Raw genomic sequence first — 21,368 nt, 5'->3', positions numbered from 1 at the left:
AGGTTTACCCTTGAATAGTTCTTGAAAATTTCAAGATCGTTAAGACTCCCACTGACCTCTTGACATATAAGATTCACTTTGTCAAGGAACATTACTTCACAAACAAATATTTAAGAGTTAGTGTGGATTCTAATCAAGACTAGCACTTCACACAATCGGCCTTAGTTGGTCTTTGTCTTATCCAAGACATCACAACTTACCAATTTTAAATGTACAAGAGTAAGAAACATGTTACTGTACATTTGATGAGTGTTATAAACCTTCTTAATTTAGTGTCAATCAACGCACAAGCTTGCAGTATGACTCTAATACTTGTTTTTGGAACGAAGTATGACTCATCTTCTAGATTTAACCATTTCTACAATTCATGATTCCTCTTCTTAGCCATACAAATGCACTAAGATATCCTTAGAGGATCAATTGTGATATGGTTTTTCCATAATCATTAAGATGATCATAAAACACGATAATAAAGTAGTCTCCCATCTCTTCAGATTGGAGAAACTTTTGTCTTTCTGCCTAATTTGATTCTTCTTATTCGTCCTGCCATACATTGAAACTTTTCCAATGTTCAGAATTATACTTAAAATTGTAAGCATAACCATATTTACTAAACTTTAGTAATTCATGACGAATAGTCTTATCATTCTTTGTGGTGGACCTGATCCCCTAGTCCTTCAGCTGACTCACATATTCATGTGAACGAGGAATTAGTCTTAATTTCCCAAAGATGAAGGTTCTCATTCATCACACACACTACAAGTTGCATGATTCCAAGTTCTTATCCAACTAAAACTTGGGTGATGAGAATCTTTCCTTATTTGGAAAATTCTCGACACTACCACAAACGAAGGAATCAAATTGATATTCCAATATTGCTATCAATAGAAACATATAAGCAACAATTTTTCACAAATGCGATTGTAAGGAGATATAAGATAAGATAAAATCAACAAAAAATTTATTTATTTATAATATGCGGAAAAACTTTTCGTTACAATGCAATTACATATGAAAACTATGTTACTACATATTCCTAAGCAATCTATCATAACTATTAAGCAGCATCTCAAAAATCCGATTATCGAACCATGCGATTGAAATCCAACTTCGCGACCAGATTCAGCATACTCTTCCTTTAAGGTTCTTTCCTTTTGCATGATCCTACAAAATATCAAAATGCAACCTTGTCACATCATGTATTAAGGATCAACAATTAGGAACTTAATAGAGTCAGACAGTAGACTTACCTGAAGCAGAGTCAAACTTTTTGATTCTACCTTCTCTTAGATCTTTCAGGTAGTCAGGGCAGCTTCGCTTCCAATGTCCCATCAAATGGCAGTAGAAACAAATGGCTTCTTTCGCATTGGCACATGAGAAAATCATAGACTTAGCCTTTCTCTTTACCATTTGGTGAACTGGGTTGACTATAGCCGATCCCTTTCCATTGAGAAGTAGATCTTCCAATCAAATTTGCTTTACCAGTGTGCCAAATCATTGCTGATTCAACAACAACAAGCAAATATGTTAGATCAATAAGGGTCATGTCATGGTCTGTCCCATAGTAGTCCTTAACGAACTCAATATGTGACTCGGGAAGTGATTGAAGAACCCAGTCAACAACCAACGTCCTTGAGACATCGACACCCAACTCTCCCAGATTATCAATATGTAACTTCATCTCCAAGACGTGAGCACATATAGACTTTCCTTCCTGCCAATAGGGCTTTGAGTGACCTTGAACTGGTGGTTAGGGAGAATAATTGGAGGAGGTGGAGGAAGTGAAGTTCCACTACAGCATGAAGAAGGGATAAATCTTTCACCTTGATCGTCTTGTGGAAAATCATCTTTATAAAGAAAGTTTTTTTTCAAAAGATTCAGGAAGACCATAGTTGTCTGAACTAGACATCTATAATGGGAGAAATTCAAGTTTAGTTGATTTTAGTCCTTAATATAACACCCAACATGAAATATTAAGGCTAGGACCCAACACAATATTTTACAATTCGGAAGAGGGATGCCGTAATCCAAATTGCAAAATATTTGAAGTTAGGTAAATGACGATTTACCAATTTCCTCAATGAAAAACAAAATTGATTATTAAGTTTTAAATGGATTGAAATTCCTAGATCCTTTGAGATTCATTGAACTATTCAATGGCATGTTTAAATCTCGATTGTGCCCTTCAAGTTCGTGACTGGGATGCCGAGGATCACAAACAAGGTGTGAATAACCATGCAAATTAGCTTGGTACACCAAATGTCACAACCCCCTAATCAATGTGTCGGTTAACCACACACGCTCCATTGATCTATGATTAACATCAAGCTACCCTTTTCCACACACTCTCAGTCCCAAATTAGTGTGCCGGTTAACCACACACGGTCCAATAACGACTTAACAAGGTGCAAAGTGCAATTTCATGTGTTAGCACCAAATTCACATTTTCCTAAGTAACTAAGATTGGGAATTTATAAGTGTTTAGTTACTTAGTATTTCATTATACTTTTAATGAGAATTTAAATGTCCTGTCAAACCCGTTCGGCTAACGACCCTCCACCAGTCAAGGAAGCGATGGGTGAGAGTGGACACCCATTAAACTGCCATTTTATACGCAGTAACCTTATACCCCCTTATAGACCGGCTTCGTGAATAAGGCCTACTAACGGTAAGACTGACTTTGTTCGTATATATATATATATATATATATATATATATATATATATATATATATATATATATATATATATATATATATATATATATATAAAAACTTATAATAATATAATAGTATAAGGGTTAAATTTTAACTTTTAAAATTCTAGGGTTTAATTTGGAATTAAAGTGTTCATAAGAGAAACTTTACAAATTCCAAAACTTGAGGGCAAGTTTTGAAACTTGTCAAAACTTTTGGTATCCATAACTTATGAGTTTAATATAGGTTTTATGAAAAGACTATTGACATTCCATAACTTGAGGACAAGTTATGGAGTTCATAAAAACATTTATGTAAAAGACAACTTGAGGACAAGTTATGGAAGACTTAAAACCATTTTATGATGGAATTTAAAAATGACATTTTTCACTTTCCATAACTTGAGGACAAGTTATGGATTTCATCAAAAAACATTTAGATTAAAAATTGTAACTAACAAAATCAAACAATTTGTCTATGATCTAATTAAACTCATAAATTAAGATAATTCATATCAGAAAAATTTCAAGAAATTAGCCTAATCATATAAACTAATACAAATCATGAAACTTTGACAATTATCTTTTATTTGGATGAGGATGATCATTACCATAGCAACAATGTCAATTTTTATGAACAAAAACATTTTGTGGTAATGATCATAATCTAAAACAGGCCAAAAAACTGAAAATTTTGCCCACTGAACAGTCAAATCCTCGTGGTAATTTTTACCACCTTGTGGTGATCAGGCAGATTCCAAAAAAAATGATTTTTCTTGCTATTAAAAAACAATAATCATTAAGTATAATAGAAAGCAATCCTAGGCTCTGATACCACTGATGGGTTTTAGTATACAACAACATCCTATGCTGCACATACCACCCTAAATGATTTGGATCTATGTTTTCTCTAATTATACATGCAATATTGTTTCCAAAGCATTAAGCCTACAACTAGCATACAATTGATATAAACAACATAAAATACTAGTTAGGAGTTTACCTCTTTATGTAACTTGTAGAACTTGTTGTATTTGGCCTTTAAGAACTTAGCACCAATAATGTGAATGCCTCAAATGGAATCACAACACACCTTGGACAAACAATGACTTATGAGAGAATATTCTTACACCAAAACCGACTCAATGATCTCCAAGAACCCTATTGTGCCATTTTGTATGCTAAGGGACATCTTATATAGTGTGGCATGATTAGGGTTACACCATGTAAACCGTAATGGGCATGACTTTCCATATTCCTTAGGGTCCATGGGTTTAAACCTCCATAGATCATCCATGGGTTGTCACATGGGTTTAGCCCAAACAAAGGAATCATGGATCATTAGCCTACAACATAAGAATGAATGATTTACAAAATCAACCCTTTATATGTAACGCCCGTGTTTCTAAGATAGGCATTAATGATGATGTAATAGTTTAGGTCAACCTTTGTAACTCATTTTGAAGAAATGAAGAGGAATTATGTGATTATTATGTGAATTACGTGTTTTATGCTTAATTATTAGGATTTAATTAATTAAGAATAAAAATAAGCATCGAAAATAAATATTAGATAAAGTCGATATCTGTTAAGAAAGTTGTAGTGGTCGTGACAAGGATTCTGGATATATAAAGAATACCGAAATCCGAGTTATAACGAAGAAGTTATGACCTGTCGAAGTTCCGCGACAAAACCGGCACGGTGCCGAATGACGTAAAAAGTGAGTTTTTGATAAACTACTTTTTAGCCTTGGTGATCTAAATGAAAGTCGTAGTGTTCGTTAAACCGAGAGTATGTATAAAAAGAACGTCCAAATCTGGCTTCGTATGAGGAAGTTATGATTTTTCTAAGTTTCAGCTTAGCAGTAGACAGCTAAAAACTCGAATTTTAGATTGAGTGATTTTTAGCCATTACAACCTAAACGAGAATCGAAGGTCTCGTCAATAGTAGTACAACGGTAAAAATACAGACGAAAACGGATGTCGGAGTCTAAGCGAAAGTTGTAGAGCGTAATATTATCGACACGTGCATATAAAGAACGTCGAAGATGGAGCTCGTATGCGAAAGTTATGGATTTAAGAAGTTTGGGGCACAAAAATCGAGAAAAATCCCAAAATCCGAGGAATTTCGCATAGTCAGACTTCGGCCACGTCACCTCGCCTGAGAAGCTGCCCCGTGTCCGACTCGTGGCGCGTCCGAAGCCAACTGTCTGTCGGGTGTCGCAACCCTCGCATCCGAGGCTTCGGTCCAATCAGAAGCCGCCACCTGCCCTTCCCCGTGTTGACCTGCGAAGCGAGCCACCTGGAGCCTCGCATGCAATCCGCGTGTTCACTTATCCTCCCCCTCGGTCCGAAGCCTCCCCTTATAAATAGAAGGGTGCGAGACCTCCCGGGGATAATTTGGAAAATTGCCATTTTACACCCCTAAACCCATAATTCTTCCATTCCAAGTTCCCCCAAATCCCCGGTATTATACCAAACACCCAAAATACGTCCTGAAGTGCCCGAAGACCCGGAAAAATTTTTCTTTTCGGTTTTGAAGCTCAACCCTCGCAGAGCCCGATTTCTCAATAAAACTCTCGGTTTTATTAGAAACAATTGTTTTAGGAAACGAAGTGCTGCCCGATTATCATTAAATCAAGTGAGTGCATAGTCACTTTCATCTTACACATAGATATGAAGTATTTTATATAAAATACGTGATATGTGAATATATATATTGTTTGTTTATTTGAGATGGATGTTGAAGGAATGATTTATAAAGTTTTTGAAATAATTTAAACTGTATATGTATTTTTTTTACCTACAAAAATGTTGGGTAAAACATGGGTAGATGAAATAGTTGGTATGTGATGAAAGATGAGTTGGATAAATGAGATGATCAGTAATATAGATCATGAGATGAGGGTGAGTGGTAAAATATGAGAGAATCACTTACCCAAACGTTGGCCCCCGTCATTCAACAAAGAATGAATGACAGCCATTGACTTTTCTAGATGGTATGTGGAACACTAGCAAGCTCGCAACCTATAAATGTCTGAACTATATGTTCATCAGTTGTACTCTAAAAAAACTCATTGACATGTATTGCAGGTGGATTCCCGTGAATAATATTGTCGATAAATAAGAGCTATGGACTTAGCACATGTTGTATAAACCCTGGCAGCTATGGACTTAGTGCCTGTTGTATAAACCTTGGCGACGATGTGACTTCGTGCCTATCCTTAGGATGAATCCTTAGGAATGAGTGATAGTTGATTCTTAGGGTAAATCCTTATGAAATAAATAACATAATGGGGTTGGGTAATTTGGTTGATTGTTTGATGTTTAAGCCTAATAAATTTATTTATTGTGGGTTGAAAACCCTGTATGCTCACCAGGCTCCCAAGCCTGACCCACTCAGTTTGTTTGTATCACAGGTATCGATACGAAGTTACTTTACACTGAGAGACTAAAAGAGATGTAGATCACTAGTGTAAGTGAATGTAAGTTCTATTTATGCTTATGTTTTTGTATTGACGATGACATCCCAATGGTTTAAATGAATAAAATACATTTCTTCGGAAATGATTTGATAATATAATTATCATGTTTTTATGGGAACAAATTCCACAACATCTTTTAAAAGGAGTACTCTGATTTTATTTTTAAAACCATAAATTAAATCGGTCTTTTCTGGCCGAGAACTTAGGGGATTTCACAGTTGGTATCAGAGCATTAGTTTAAGCGAACAAGGAATTTGTAGGATTTCTAGACTTAAACTTAGAGTGCTAAGTGATGATCGTGAGATGAGTGTCTACCATATTTTAGACATGAGCACTTGTATATTTTACGAAAGATGCCTAAGATGCTTTTATGTGCTAAATGCTATATGTTTGCCGTATATGTCATTATTTGTTCAGATCTATGGTCTGTTGCCGACCGGATCTGGAAAACTTATGTGTTCAGGATTCTAACCGTATGACTACGATATTAGAACTAGCATGTAAACGTTTCGAAGTAATAACGAAGATTTAATGTCTATCAAAAATAAAGATCTAAATTCACCTACGATTGGTGTATAGATCGAAATGGCGAGTACTCAAAGTGGATTCGGAAACGATAATCTGCAGCCTGAGCCAATCACGATGGCTGGGGTACAGGCAATGGTGCGTACGATGTTGGATCAACATAGGAAGAGATAAAACGTTTACTTCAACAAAGTAAGGACGAACTTACTGTGCCAGTACATCAGGCATCTCCTCTTGAGGCAACTATCTGGGTTGCTAAGTCTATTGAAGAAATAATCAACGACAGGACCGCCAACAAGGTTAAAGTTGGCAAGAAAAGGAAATTTGAGGGGTCTTCAAGGTCCAACAAGAGCAACATGTTCTCAAAGACTGGCAAAATAGGAGGTAAAGGAAAATGGTGCGGGAAGTGCAAAAATAAACACTTTGGGAATTATGGCAGGAAGGTGAACTGCTTCAAGTGTGGAGAAATTGGGCATTACACCGATGAGTGTACGATTCCCAAGAGGGTGTGTTACAGATGTAAGGAAGAAGGACATCTTTCTAAGGACTGCCCGAAGAAAAATGAAGTAACAAGGCCAAGCGAACCGCCAACACCAAAGGAATTTCAGAATATCCTCGACAAAGCAAATATCAATGCTAGGAATTAGAAGTAAAGACTTGATACCCGAGGATCAAGCTGTGAAGTAGTAATGCGAATAGTAACAGGTGGTTTAGCCTATTAGAGGCATAGTATAGAGTAAACTTGAACCTCTGTGTAATCGTTTCAAGAAATAATATAAACCCTGGTTTTGTCATCTGACGAATTGAATGACTATTTGAAATTCTAGTATGGTGACTTGGAGAACTGCGAGACAATACTTGGGACGAGTATGAGTAGGTGTGAATGATAGTAGAGGCCTATACTACCGGAAGCACAGGACTCGTACTTGGACCAGGGAAAGACACAAGGTTACCAAGAAGCTAGTAATTGATTTCGTTTTTGTTCAAGTATGTTGTTACCATCGTTTTGGTAATAACTAAGAAGATGATTGTTATTCCGACCCTAGAGGTCATATCGAATCGAGTCCGACTAAGATGATTATGTCACGTGGTTCAGAGAACCAAGTTCGATGTAGCATTTGATTTAAGCCAGAAGTATGAAGTGAAAGATGATTAAAGCGATCAATAGAAGTATCACGCTCGTTGTTAAAAAAGTTGGTAGTTAGAAATGATACATGTTGAAATGTGATTGTATCATATTAGAAATTGAAGGAAGGTATAGTCTATTCCGGAATTTGTCTCTAAGAGACCTGAGTCTAAGCATTGCATTATACGATGAGAGATCATTAGAACATGACCCATTGGTCTGTTACAATAAATGAAGGAAAGTACTTATTCTAAGAAGAAGAAGGAGTCCTCAATAAGGATTTATTTTGTAACTCGAAGGTTACGATTGAAAGTCCTACGGAGATCTGAAGATTTTTAGGATTAGCTGGATATTACCGAAGGTTTATCCAAGGCTTTTCTTCGATCGCTACTCCATTAACAGCTTTGACCCACAAAGGAGCTACTTATACTTGCAATGAGAGGCATAAGGAAGCTTTTGAGAAGTTAAAGAAGAAATTGTGTTAAGCACCGATTCTTTCTTTACCAGAAGGAGTTGAAGACTTCGCGGTTTATAGCAATGCATCTGGAGTTGCATTAGGTTGTGTTCTGACCCAAAGGGATAACGTGATAGCGTATGCATCGAGGAAATTGAAAGAGCATGAAAAAGAACTACCCCACTCATGATCTGGAGTTGGCAGCGGTAGTATTCGCCTTAAAGATATGGAGGCACTATCTTTATGGCACTAAATGCAAACTTTTCACTGATCATAAGAGTCTTCAATATCTCTTTAATCAGAAGGAATTGAACATGAGGCAACGACACTGGCTAGAGTTACTCAAGGACTACGACTGTGAGATACTTTACCACCCTGGTAAAGTAAATGTTGTTGCTGATGCTCTCAGTCGGAAGGTAAACCTTGAAAAGAAAAGGCCAAGAGCGTTGAGAATTGAAGTTGTCTCGACAATTGTGGAAAGTATAAAGAAAGCTCAAGAGGAAGCTTTGAAGAAAAATGACCGAAAGAAAGAGTGTTTGGGCAAAACGTTAGTGTTTGATACAAACGGTCAAGGACTAAAGGTATTCCAAGATAGGATTTGGGTACTTAAGATGGGAGGAGTAAGAGATCTTCTGATGGAAGAAGCTCACAAGACCATGTACTCGATTCATCCCGGCAGCACAAAAATGTATAGGGATCTAAAACCCTACTACTAGTGGCCGACGATGAAGCTCAATGTTGCTAAGTATGTGGCCGAGTATGTAACATGTGCTAGGGTCAAGGCACAACATCAGAAACTGTATGGGAGTTTAGAACCTTTACCTGTACCCATGGGTAAATGGGAAGACATCACCATGGATTTCGTGACTAAACTGCCCAAAACAAAGAACGGTCACGACATGATTTGGGTGGTCGTTGATCGCTTCACTAAGAGTGTGCATTTCATAGCAGCCCACGAGAAATGGTCTATAGATAAGCCTGTGAATTCTTACATAAAGGAAATTGTGAGGCTTCACGGTGTTCCGTTAACGATTGTATCAGATCATGACAGCCGTTTTACCTCAAGGTTTTGGAGGAGTCTACAAGAGGAATTGGATACCAAGTTGTGTTTGAGTACAGCTTACCGTCCACAAACCGATGGTCAGAGTGAACGAACAATTCAAACGTTGGAGGATATGCTGAGAGCATGTACCCTGGAATTCCAAGGTAACTGGGATGAACACCTACCTCTGGTAGAATTTTCCTATAATAATAGTTTCCACTCAAGCATCAAGATGGCACCTTACCAAGCTTTGTATCGAGAAAAGTGTCGAACGCCGTCATGATTGGCTGGAAGCTGGGGAAAAGCAGTTTATGGGACCTGAAATAGTCCATCAGAGTGCTAAAAAGTTGAAAGTGATTAGGGAAAGGATGTTAGCTGCTCAAGATAGTCAAAAGAGCTATGCCGACAAGAAAAGACAACCGATATCATTCGAAGTTGGAGATTTGGTTTTACTTAAAGTCTCGTCGTGGAAGGGACTTATAAGATTTGGTAAAAGGGGAAAGTTGAGTCCAAGGTTTATTGGACCGTTTAATGTTCTTCAGAGGATCAGGAATTAAGCTTACAAGCTAGAATTACCAGAAGAACTAGAGGGTATTCATAACACCTTTCATGTGTGTTATTTGAGAAAGTTCATGGGAGATGTGCCCGACATAATTCCAATTCCTGAATTAAGGTTGGATGAAAACAAGAGGTTAATTGACGAACCAGAGGTAATCGTTGACCGTAAGACTACGAAGTTGCGACGCAAGATGGTCGATTTAGTGCTTGTGCGATGGAAACATACGAATGGGACAAATCTCACCTGGGAAACAGAGAGTGACATGATGAGTCTCTACCCGCATTTGTTTGCTGATGTGTGATTCCGGGGACAGAATCATCCTAAGGGGGAGAGAATTGTAACGCCCGTGTTTCTAATATAGGCATTATGATGATGTAATAGTCTAGGTCAACCTTTGTAACCCATTTTGAAGAAATCAAGAGGAATTATGTGATTATTATGTGAATTATGTGTTTTATGCTTAATTATTAGGAATTAATTAATTAAGAATAAAAATAAGCGTCAAAAATAAATATTAGAGAAAGCTGATATTTGTTAAGAAAGTTGTACTAGTCGTGGCAAGGATTCCGGATATATAAAGAATACCAAAATCCGAGTTATAACGAAAAAGTTATGACCTGTCGAAGTTCCGCGACAAAACAGGCATGGTGCCGAATGTAGTAAAAAGTGAGTTTTTGATAAACTACTTTTTAGCCTTAGTGATCTAAATGAAAGTCGTAGTGTTCGTTAAACCGAGAGTATGTATAAAAAGAACGTCCAAATCTGACTTCGTAAGAGGAAGTTATGATTTTTCTAAGTTTCAGCTTAGCAGTAGACAGCTAAAAACTCGAATTTTATATCGAGTGATTTTTAGCCAACACAACCTAAACGAGAATCGAAGGTCTCGTCAATAGTAGTAGAACGGTAAAAAGACAGACGAAAACGGACGTCGGATGAAGAAGTTATGAATTTTTAACGGATTTCCTGTCCCGGTCTGTTAAAAATAATAATAATAAAATTAAATTCAAAATTAGCCGACGAAGTCTAAACGAAAGTTGTAGAGCGTAATTTTATCTACGTGTGCATATAAAGAACGTTGAAAACGGAGCTCGTATGCGAAAGTTATGGATTTTAGAAGTTTGGGGCACAAAAATCGAGAAAAAACCCAAAATCCGAGGAATTTCGCATAGTCAGACTTCGGCCACGTCACCTCGCCTGAGAGGCTGCCCCGTGTCCGCCTCGTGGCGCGTCCGAAGCCAGCTGTCCGTCGCGTGTCGCAACCCTCGCATCCGAGCCTTCGGTCCAATCAGAAGCCGCCACCCGCCCTTCCCCGTGTTGACATGCGAAGCGAGCCACCTGGAGCCTCGCATGCGAGCCGTGTGTTCACTTATCCTCCCCCTCGGTCCGAAGCCTCCCCCTATAAATAGAAGGGTGCCAGACCTCCCGGGGATAATTTGGAAAATTGCCATTTTACACCCCTAAACCCATAATTCTTCCTTTCCAACTTCCCCCAAAGCCCCGGTATTATACCAAACACCCAAAATACGTCCTGAAGTGCCCGAAGACCCAGAAAAATTTATCTTTTCGGTTTTGAAGTCCAACCCTCGTAGAGCCCGATTTCTCAATAAAACTCTCGGTTTTATTAGAAACGATTGTTTTAGGAAACGAAGTGCTGCCCGATTATCATTAAATCAAGTGAGTGCATAGTTACTTTCATCTTACACATAGATATAAGGTATTTTATATAAAATACGTGCTATGTGAATATATATTGTTTTTTTATTTGAGATGGATGTTGAAGGAATGATTTATACAGGTTTTTAAATAATTTAAACTGTATACGTATATTTTTTTATCTACAAAAATGTTGGGTAAAACATGGGTAGATGAAATAGTTGGTATGTGATGAAAGATGAGTTGGATAAATGAGATGATCAGTGATATAGATCATGAGATGAGGGTGAGTAGTAAAATATGAGAGAATCACTTACCCAAACGTTGGCCCCCGTCATTCAACAGAGTATGAATGACAACCATGGACTTTTCTAGATGGTCTGTGGAACACTAGCAGGCTCGCAACCTGTAAGTGTGTGAACTATATGTTCATCGGTTGTACTCTAAAAAAACCCATTGACATGTATTGCAGGTGGATTCCCGTGAATAATATTGTCGATAAATAAGATCTATGGACTTAGCCATGTTGTATAAACCCTGACTGCTATGGACTTAGTGCTTGTTGTATAAACGCTGGCGACGATGTGACTTCGTGCCTATTCCTTAGGATGAATCCTTAGGAATGAGTGATAGTTGATTCTTAGGGTAAATCCTTAAGAAATAAATAAGATAATGGGGTTGGGTAATTTGGTTGATTGTTTGATGTTTAAGCTTAATAAATTTATTTATTGTGGGTTGAAAACCCTATATGCTCACTAGGCTCCCAAGCCTTACCCACTCAACTTGTTTGTATCACAGGTATCGATACGAAGTTACTTTACACTGAGAGATTAAAAGAGATGTAGTTTACTAGTGTAAGTGAATGTAAGTTCTGTTTATGCTTATGTTTCTGTATTGACGATGACATCCCAATGGTTTAAATGAATAAAATACATTTCTTCGGAAATGATTTGATAATATAATTATCATGTTTTTATGGGAACAAATTCCGCAACATCTTTTAAAAGAATTACTATGATTTTATTTTTAAAAGCATAAATTAAATCGGTCTTTTCTGGCCGAGAAATTAGGGGATGTGGCATTATATTTAATTAGTCTCTTTTGATCACAAAATTAATTCCAAGCTAATTCTTGATCAATACTAATTAAATAATACGATTTCATATTAATATATTAGAACTTATAATATATTAAGAAATCATAAATAACTTCTTCTCAAAAGTCCATCCTATCATATTGTCCTGGTGATATGCAACCCAAATCGACCAGGCTACTCTCGGGTCAAGTACATACCAATTATAGTTATGGGCTTAGACACCTAATCCAACAGTCTCCCACTTGGATAAGTCTAATAACTATTATAGCAACTTTGAATCCACAATCCGACTAGCAATCGTAGCTCTTAAAAGCCGCTATGGAACTCTGATGTAGTCAATGACGCGTCCATTACATAAGGGATCATATATTCCTCCATTCTAGATATCATATGGACTGATACATGGATTATAATCATTCTCTTTGTCCATCTGTTGTTTCACGATTTCCGATTTATGAGGACTGACTAATTGAACAAATCAAACCAGTCCAGGCTTGACCAAGCACTTAGGGGTGTCATCACTAAATCATCGAGGGGCCCACATATATCGCTTTTATCCACATGGGGTAAAAGGAACGAATAAACTTTGTGTGACAACCCGAAAATCTTTGTCTCTAAGTTACCTCGATCATTGACAGTCAGACTCGTTTCTGCTATCTTTTAGCATTGTTTAGGGTCTGTTTGAGTGTTCTAAACCTAGTACATTCAAGTTTTGGGTCTGGGGATGAGTTCTTCTAAGTTCATCGAGTTTCATTCAATCCAAACACTCCTTCAAGAGGAGTGTACGGCCGCACACATGGGTATACGGCCGTACACTCAAGGTGGTTGTGAACTCACCCCAAGGTGTGTACGGCCATACACAGGGTATACGGTTGTACACCACCCTCTCTATATATATGTAGTGCTCATTTCCTCCTCATTTTTCCCTCCTCCCAACCGAGATCACTCCCATTCTCTCTCAACTATCATCGGCCGTGAACACCCCAAAGGCTCAAAAAACGTAAGTATTTCAACCTTTAACTTGTTATACTTGAAAGACCTTTAGATCCAAGCCTCGATTCTTCACATTTCAGCATCACCTTCATGATCTTGAAGGGTGTACGGCCGTAAACCCTTCATAGGTTGGTCATACACACCCAAAAAGGGTCCAAATCGAGTGTTTTGCCCACCTTCTTGTTGAACATTAGACCCACTAGTTTCCCCATGGATCAAATCACTAATTTTGCATGTTCCTTCCATGGGTGTACGGCCGTACACTCATTGGTCGTACACTCATGGGTCGTACACACACATAGTCGTGAACCCTTGTCCGTACACTCTCTTGTATGGCCGTAGACCCTTTTTAGTCAATCACATGTGATTGTAACACTTAGTTTCAAGTGTTTCCTAGTCCCTAAGGGTGTTTCCTTGAATGCTAGTTGTCTAAAACACTAATTACATGCCTATATATGCCATTATATGTCATTTAGGACTCGTTTGTGTCTCGGGAATTCATTCGTGGAACTTCTCATCCTTACGCGAACCTTCAATCGAATCAAACACATAAGGTGAGTTCATACCCCTATATTTTCCGAGTTTTTAATGTTTTCGTGGGGGAATGCAAGTAAAGCACAATTAATCTTGTGTTCAAAAATATTATTTTGTTTAATATATTTCCATCATTAGTATACATCGAACGTAGAAATCAGTTTTACAAAACGTGACAGGATACAAAGCTTGCAAAAGCAGTTTTCAGAACTAAGGAAACAAACTTATGAATTATGAAATAAAAGATATTATTTTATAAGGATTCATGTTAATAACAAAAAGGGTTTTCATAGTAGTATTTGTGGATTTGTTGAGAGAACTACAGTGTGAGATGCCTTGTAACCAGAGTCTCCTGAAGGGAGAGCGTGAGTTTGTGTATAGATCTATACGGGTGTGACAATCCCGCACCCTGAATATTAGCTACAGTCAACCGAGGGTGACAAACGTGATTTTTCGCGACGTACGTCCGAGTACGTCGTTATGTTGATCGTCCATAGTGTAGTTATAAGAATCCACAGGTGAAACAACGACTCGTCCACGTAATAATGTACTTATCAATCAGTCAACAGGGTTAGTAACTATGTGACGACTTAGTATGTACATCAGGGTAATATGAAATTAACATCCGACTTGCAGTGGGATGTGTGATTTCCGCCTCATTTCCTATTCCTTGTTTAGTTGTGGGCTTAGGGCAGAATCACCCAATCGACTGTTTGTTCGATCTAGATTTCTATAACTCGTATGTGCTAAGTGATTACAGGAGGGTATTAACAACACTTTCAGGATATAGGATACTACGTTTTCAACCAGTTTTATTTATGTAATAAGACTAATATACATTACTGGAGGTAGCCAGGGTTTTCAAAAAGAATAATGCTTTAACGATATAAGTATGGTAGATACTTGTACTCTTCAATTTAGAACGGATAATTCAATAACTTGCATTTAGGGAAAATATGGGATTTTCCAGGGTAAACATCAGTATTTTATAAATAATCGGTTTATCATTTCATTCATGAATATTCATTGTTATTTCTGTAATTTCTTAGTTTATGCATCCAGCTTATGTATGAAGAATATCTGATAGACCATGGAATGTGTGGTTTCCGCCTCATTTTATGTTCCTTGTTTGGTTGTGGTCTTAGGGCAGATCCACATAATCAATCATCTGTTCGAAATTGGTTTATACATAGCTAGTATGAGCTAAGTGGTTATAAAAAGGAATTGGTTAATCATGCATTCAATAAGAAAATAATGGATTTTCTTGAGAAACACTTTTAACAGATATCAAAGGATCAGTATAGTTAACATCGTAAGTATCTAGTGAATACTTCAGGATTATGTACATGAGGATCCGACAACCAGTGGAATGTGTGGCCTCCACCCCATTTCTTGTTCCTTGTTTGGTTGTGGACTAGGGGCAGAACCACACAATCGATTGTTTGTTCGATCTGGATTGTATATGATTTGTATACACTAAGTACTCGCAGGAGGAACTTGTAAGAATCATTTTTACTTAAGGTTTATACATTCATTACATTAGAAAATATAAGGTTTTCTGGAGAAACATAATGCACTTTTCGAAAGAAAACAAAGAACCGTTTTCCAAACACAAAATGCTTATGAACTCACCAGCTTTATGCTGATACTCTTTCAAAACCTACTTGTATTCTCAGGACATTAGTAGACAGGTATACGCCCAGATTCAAGAAGACGGAGCATAGTAGCTTCGAGTCTTTACTTGTATTTACTTTTGGAGTCAATCGTGTATGATTCAAATGTAATGTAATGTAATCACTATACTATTAATACAATGGTTGTTGTTTCTTTGATTACTATTATTCAATTGTTGTGATACTATACATGACGTCCTCCGCCCCCGAACGTGTCCGCCATTCCGGTTTGGGGGTGTGACAGATTGGTATCAGAGCATTGTTTATAGTGAACTTAGTATATCAACCAGTAAAAGATATACAACTATAAATACAATGGGGCCGGAGTGCTCTGACTAAAAGTATACTTTTAAAATATAAGTATTTTACGCTAAGTATACTAATAAGCATACATACTAAGAACAAGTATCACAATAAGAACAAATAAGAACAAAACGAATAAAAGTATTTAGATGTTGGACACTACAGTCAAACCTAAGCAGTTATGTAATCATATCTGGAATAAATATAACTTGATCAACTATATTTATTCGAGATACGACCAACATGTGATTGGGAGTGATGGTGGGGTTGCAACGAGCCTAAAACTTCCTAACTCCATATACAAAAGTATTCTTAGAACAAAACATAAAGATAAAATACTATAGGAGTATTTTAGGCACTATAATAAACTTGAATGAGAACTAAAAGACCTTTACTGGCAGGTCTATAGTTGTGGAGTCCATGCTTCCAGGGTTATATATAATTAGGATCTTATAGACTCAGAATTGGTGATCTACACTCTACTACCTGTTCCTTGTTTGGTTATGGTTTTGGAGTAGGATCATCTATTCGAAGGTCTATTTGATCTTGGTTATATATAGCTTTCATGCACTGCTTGACTATAGGAGGACCCAGTTTGGATCATCAATAACTACAGAAGAAATGTTCTACTTAATCTCATAGGATTCTTTAGACATCCCCATTCTCGCACGAACAACCTAGATATAGATAGCCACTCCAACCGCCAATAGAGAAGTCAATGAGGAATAAGAGAGGGTTCGTAAAGTGGATTCCGAGAAGGAATCATACGAGGAGGAAAATCTTCCATCGGTAGGTGATGGAGATATGTGGTAGAACCTGAAGCATGAGCTACAGTGAATAAGGCAAACTATAGGAAAGTTCAGAGACAACAAACCCTCCCAGCCGAATTAAGGACCATCATAACTAGAACAGAAACCCCTCCCGAGGCCCGCAAGGTGGTAGAGCACCATATACGTCAGACTAATAAGTAACTAACTAATATGATCTAGTGAGTTAGTAATTACACTGTTTACACTATGTGTCAGGATTATTGCCTTTATGATAGCAACTAAGTAATAGTAAACCAGATTCCATAACTTCATTAAGAGGGTAGTGACTATCAAATTCATAAGTCTATGTTGCGTAGACCTCTGTTATGAATTACTTCAAACGTCAGAACAGGAAACACTCAGAACTAAGATAACTTCGATCCAGAATACATTCGATTCATAACATCTAAGGACTTACCCTCGTTTCGTCTTTTAAACGTTTTGGCAGCATTATGCCACCGAAGAAGTCAAACAAAAACAAAAACAACGCACCACCGCCACCACCTCCTCAGTATGACCCGGTTGTCTTTCAGGCGGCAGTAACAGCCGCAGTAACAGTTGCATGACTCAAATGAATGCAAGTGGTACCGGTGGATCGGGTAGTGGTACAACTTTAACCACGGACACACAAGGGAGTGCTCATACAAGGACTTCATAATTTGTGGACCCAAATCCTTCGATGGAAATGGGAGAGTCATCGCCCTAATGCGATGGTTCGAGAAGACAGAATCGATTTTCGAGTTATGCGTGTACCCCGAAGGAAGCAAAGTGAAGTTTGTTGCATGCACCTTCTCTGACAGAGCCTTTACATGGTGGAACAGCCATGTTAAGTCATTGACTCTTCCTATAGAAAATGCAATGGGCTGGGAAAATCTAAAGGAAATGATGCTGGAAGAATACTGGCCGAGGGGCGAAGTACATAAACTAGAGCATGAGCTGTGGAATCTTACCATGGCAGGTTCAGACATAGAAGCTTACACTGACAGATTCAGCGACTTAGCTGCACTATGCCCGGGGATGGTTACCCCGGAGAGTAAGAAGGTAGAGAGATACACTTGGGGACTACCTTCTCCAATCCAAGGAAACGTATTGGCAGCGAAACCTGTTATGTTTAACAGCGCCAAACGCCTGGCTCGAACATTGGTGGATTATGGGATCCGCCAAGGCATAATGGACCCCGTTCATGGGTCAACGAAAGGAGGCGATGATAATCAAAGGTCCGAGAGCAGAAAGAGCAGACAATTAACACAAGAACCCTCCGAGAAACAACAGACATGCACAGCCTATACTGCCACGACCCCATCCACAATAGCAACCGGCAGTCGTTACGCCGGAACCCTTTCTAAATGCAATAAGTGTAACTTCCATCATACCGGAAGGTGTCGGAAGTTGTATTGCAAGAACTGCCTCCAAAGAGGACACACCATCTGCTTCTGTAGGGCGCCAACATGACCAATCTCTTAGGTCCCATTTGAGGAAGTGAGTCAGCCCTGCCACGAATGTGGTGAAACAGGACACTACAGGAGAGATTGTCCATTGGCTAGGAACCCTGATGTAGAAGGACGGGTGCTAATGATCACTACAGGAGAGTCTACCCCGGCACCACCTGAGAACAGCGGTACGTCTTCCAACTCAAATTTTTTCCCAAACCTACATTTTCAAGGAGACCGTCTCACAACTAAATTCTAACTATAATGTTTTCTTCCTCGTCTAAGCAAGCACATAGTTTATGTAGAAACTAAATACTCTTTCTGGTAAGCTATAATGACTGGGTGTAAACATTATGGCCATATATAATTAAGGACCAATAGACTTAGAGTGCGTGATTCCGCCTTATTTCCTGTTCCTTGTCTAGTTGTGGATTTAGGGCAGAGTCACTCAGTCGACTGTCTTATCACTCTTAATTATATATGACTTGTACACACCAAGAGATTATAGAGAGACTGGATAGGGATCATAATATCAAGTTTCATTCACGAGAGCAATCTTTCGGTTAATACGCACGTAAGTCAATAGAAAACTATCGTAGTAGTAATATCAGGATCAAAACATAAAGCACCGGAAACATACACTCAGATGCACCGATATTCTAACGAAACACTCTCTCCGAACTAACTTAACATGCAATTCGACGACGTCATCCCGCTTTGTCCGACTGATTCTGCATTATACCAAACCTACATGTCACCGAGGAGACCCTTTGCCTTAAACCGACCGAATAACAAAACTCTCGTCACTCATAACGACAAACTAGATGCGAACTTCGAAATTATCTCTCGCTTCAAACCCCCGAAAATACTCATGCGAGGAGTATGGTATCCACCTGTAACCTTCCTTAAGCACCTTCAGCAGACCATTTTGGAAATACCACTTACGCAGCAAGTCAAGTTCAAGCACAGAGGCTAGGGACAGATACGGTTAGCCTATCGATGTTAAATGTACACGTGAAGGTGGTATATAATTAAGATTCTATGGACTTAGGATGTGTGTTTCTGCCCTATCTCTTGTTCCTTGTATGGTTGTGGACCTGGGGCAGAGTCACCCATCCGACCGTCTTATCAATCTTAATTATATACGACTTGTGTACATGAGACAATGGTAGATGGACCAGGTATGAGTCCCACCATGAACTTCAGGACAAAGGCTGCTCAGAACTATGAAAGGACATTCTACCAGTTGGATGAACATGGTTGAGCAAACTAAACCTACACGTATGTCACACCCCCAGCCATCGGCGGAAATACCGGGTGGTGTAACGTCATTCTTCGTATCACAGTTATATAACATACATTGAACAGTACTAAAGAAAATACATACCTTTATTGATAACTGAAAGTTACATAACTGTTTTTCTAGGACCTATTACATAATATCCGACTATGGCATACTTCTTAAAGAACAAAAAGGTAATAGTAAAACTTCTTCTGTTCAAATACATACCAGCTTTTCAAGTTCCTGAAAACACATGCATTTTAAAATACGTCAACATAAAGTTGGTGAGTCCACAGGTTTTGACTCCATAAAATAATACATTTTCCACGTTCAAAAGTATAGTTTTGAAAGTATCATTTTGACTCTCCAACATTTAGTATGTATATTAGGTATAATAGTTTACTTATCAATTAAGTGTTATACCTAAACATTCCATAAACCTAAGGTATAAGTAGGGGGAAACTTATACTTAACATTAATACTTGTATACGAGAAAGTATAATGTTTCTAACAATTTGCTACCATGAGCCTGTAACCGCTGCTATGGCATAATACCTCTGATAAAACACACTCATGATTTACCATGAGAAACAACACACTCATGATTTACCATGAGAAACAACACTGTACACTTCATCGATGCCGGAACAATAACAAGTAAAAGGATAGTTCATCACTCGCTTTTGGTTGACTGTAGCTAACAGTCACAAGTGGGGTGGTCAACCCGTATACTAATTGTACACGACTTCCTCACTCACACGGGATTAACGGTTACAGTTCAGAGGATTTCCGCTAAGATCCCCAATCTTAGTTGATGAATACAATTACTCATGTACACTTCGACGGCTTCCTATAGCTCTAACAACAAAAGCATTTTCATGTCTAAAACCCTAAGTTACTAGACTATGCTTTTAAACATTACTCCTAACTTCATAACATTTAGGCAGTATAACAACTATAACTTGAAGTAAAACCACGTTTTATCTTAACATAAATCCAATAACAGCAACAACATATAACATACCAAGTTTTATCTTGTCATAAAACTAACAATAACATCATATAACATACCAAGTTTTATCTTGATATAAAACCAATAATAGCAACATACTTTATAAATTAACATATAAAACTTCCGAATATAACTTCGGAACTATATCACACACAACATATATATAGAATCCTAAGTATAACTCAAGATCTACATTAGTATAATAACATGCTAACAAGTTGATAATAGTTCTATATATTCAAAATATTATATTTAGAACAACTATACCCTGGCTATTATAACTATATACTATCATATAGACATAATAGTAATGTATATACAATATTTAGCATGCGTTTTCCCCCAAAATATTAGAAAGTGGGGCCGTGAAACTCACCCTAGTAGCATGATTTTATGTAATCTAAGCAGAAACGGTCAGCGTACGAGGTCGTCGGGGCTCGGGATGCAAGATGGCTTTAGCAAAGGAGAGAGGAGAAAGAAGTTTAGGTGTAAGAATGGCTGAAGTCGGAACTACTATTTATAGTAAGGATTTTGGACCCTCATATCGTGAGTTTTATAAGGTCCACGTCGTGAGTTTGGATCTTATCCCCGTAAACTTGACATTTGCGTCCCTAGCTTCGGAAGGTGGACATGTGACTCTTCACGTCGTGAGATATCCTTGCTCACGTCGTGAGTTTGGATCTTATCCCCTCACAGCCT

This window comes from Lactuca virosa, chromosome 4 (assembly GCF_052849685.1).
Source record: "Lactuca virosa cultivar CGN04683 chromosome 4, Lactuca_virosa_CGN04683_v6, whole genome shotgun sequence".
NCBI classification, from domain to species: domain Eukaryota; kingdom Viridiplantae; phylum Streptophyta; class Magnoliopsida; order Asterales; family Asteraceae; genus Lactuca; species Lactuca virosa.
The sequence above is the reverse complement of the archived record's forward strand: the minus strand, read 5'-3'. Positions refer to the sequence as shown.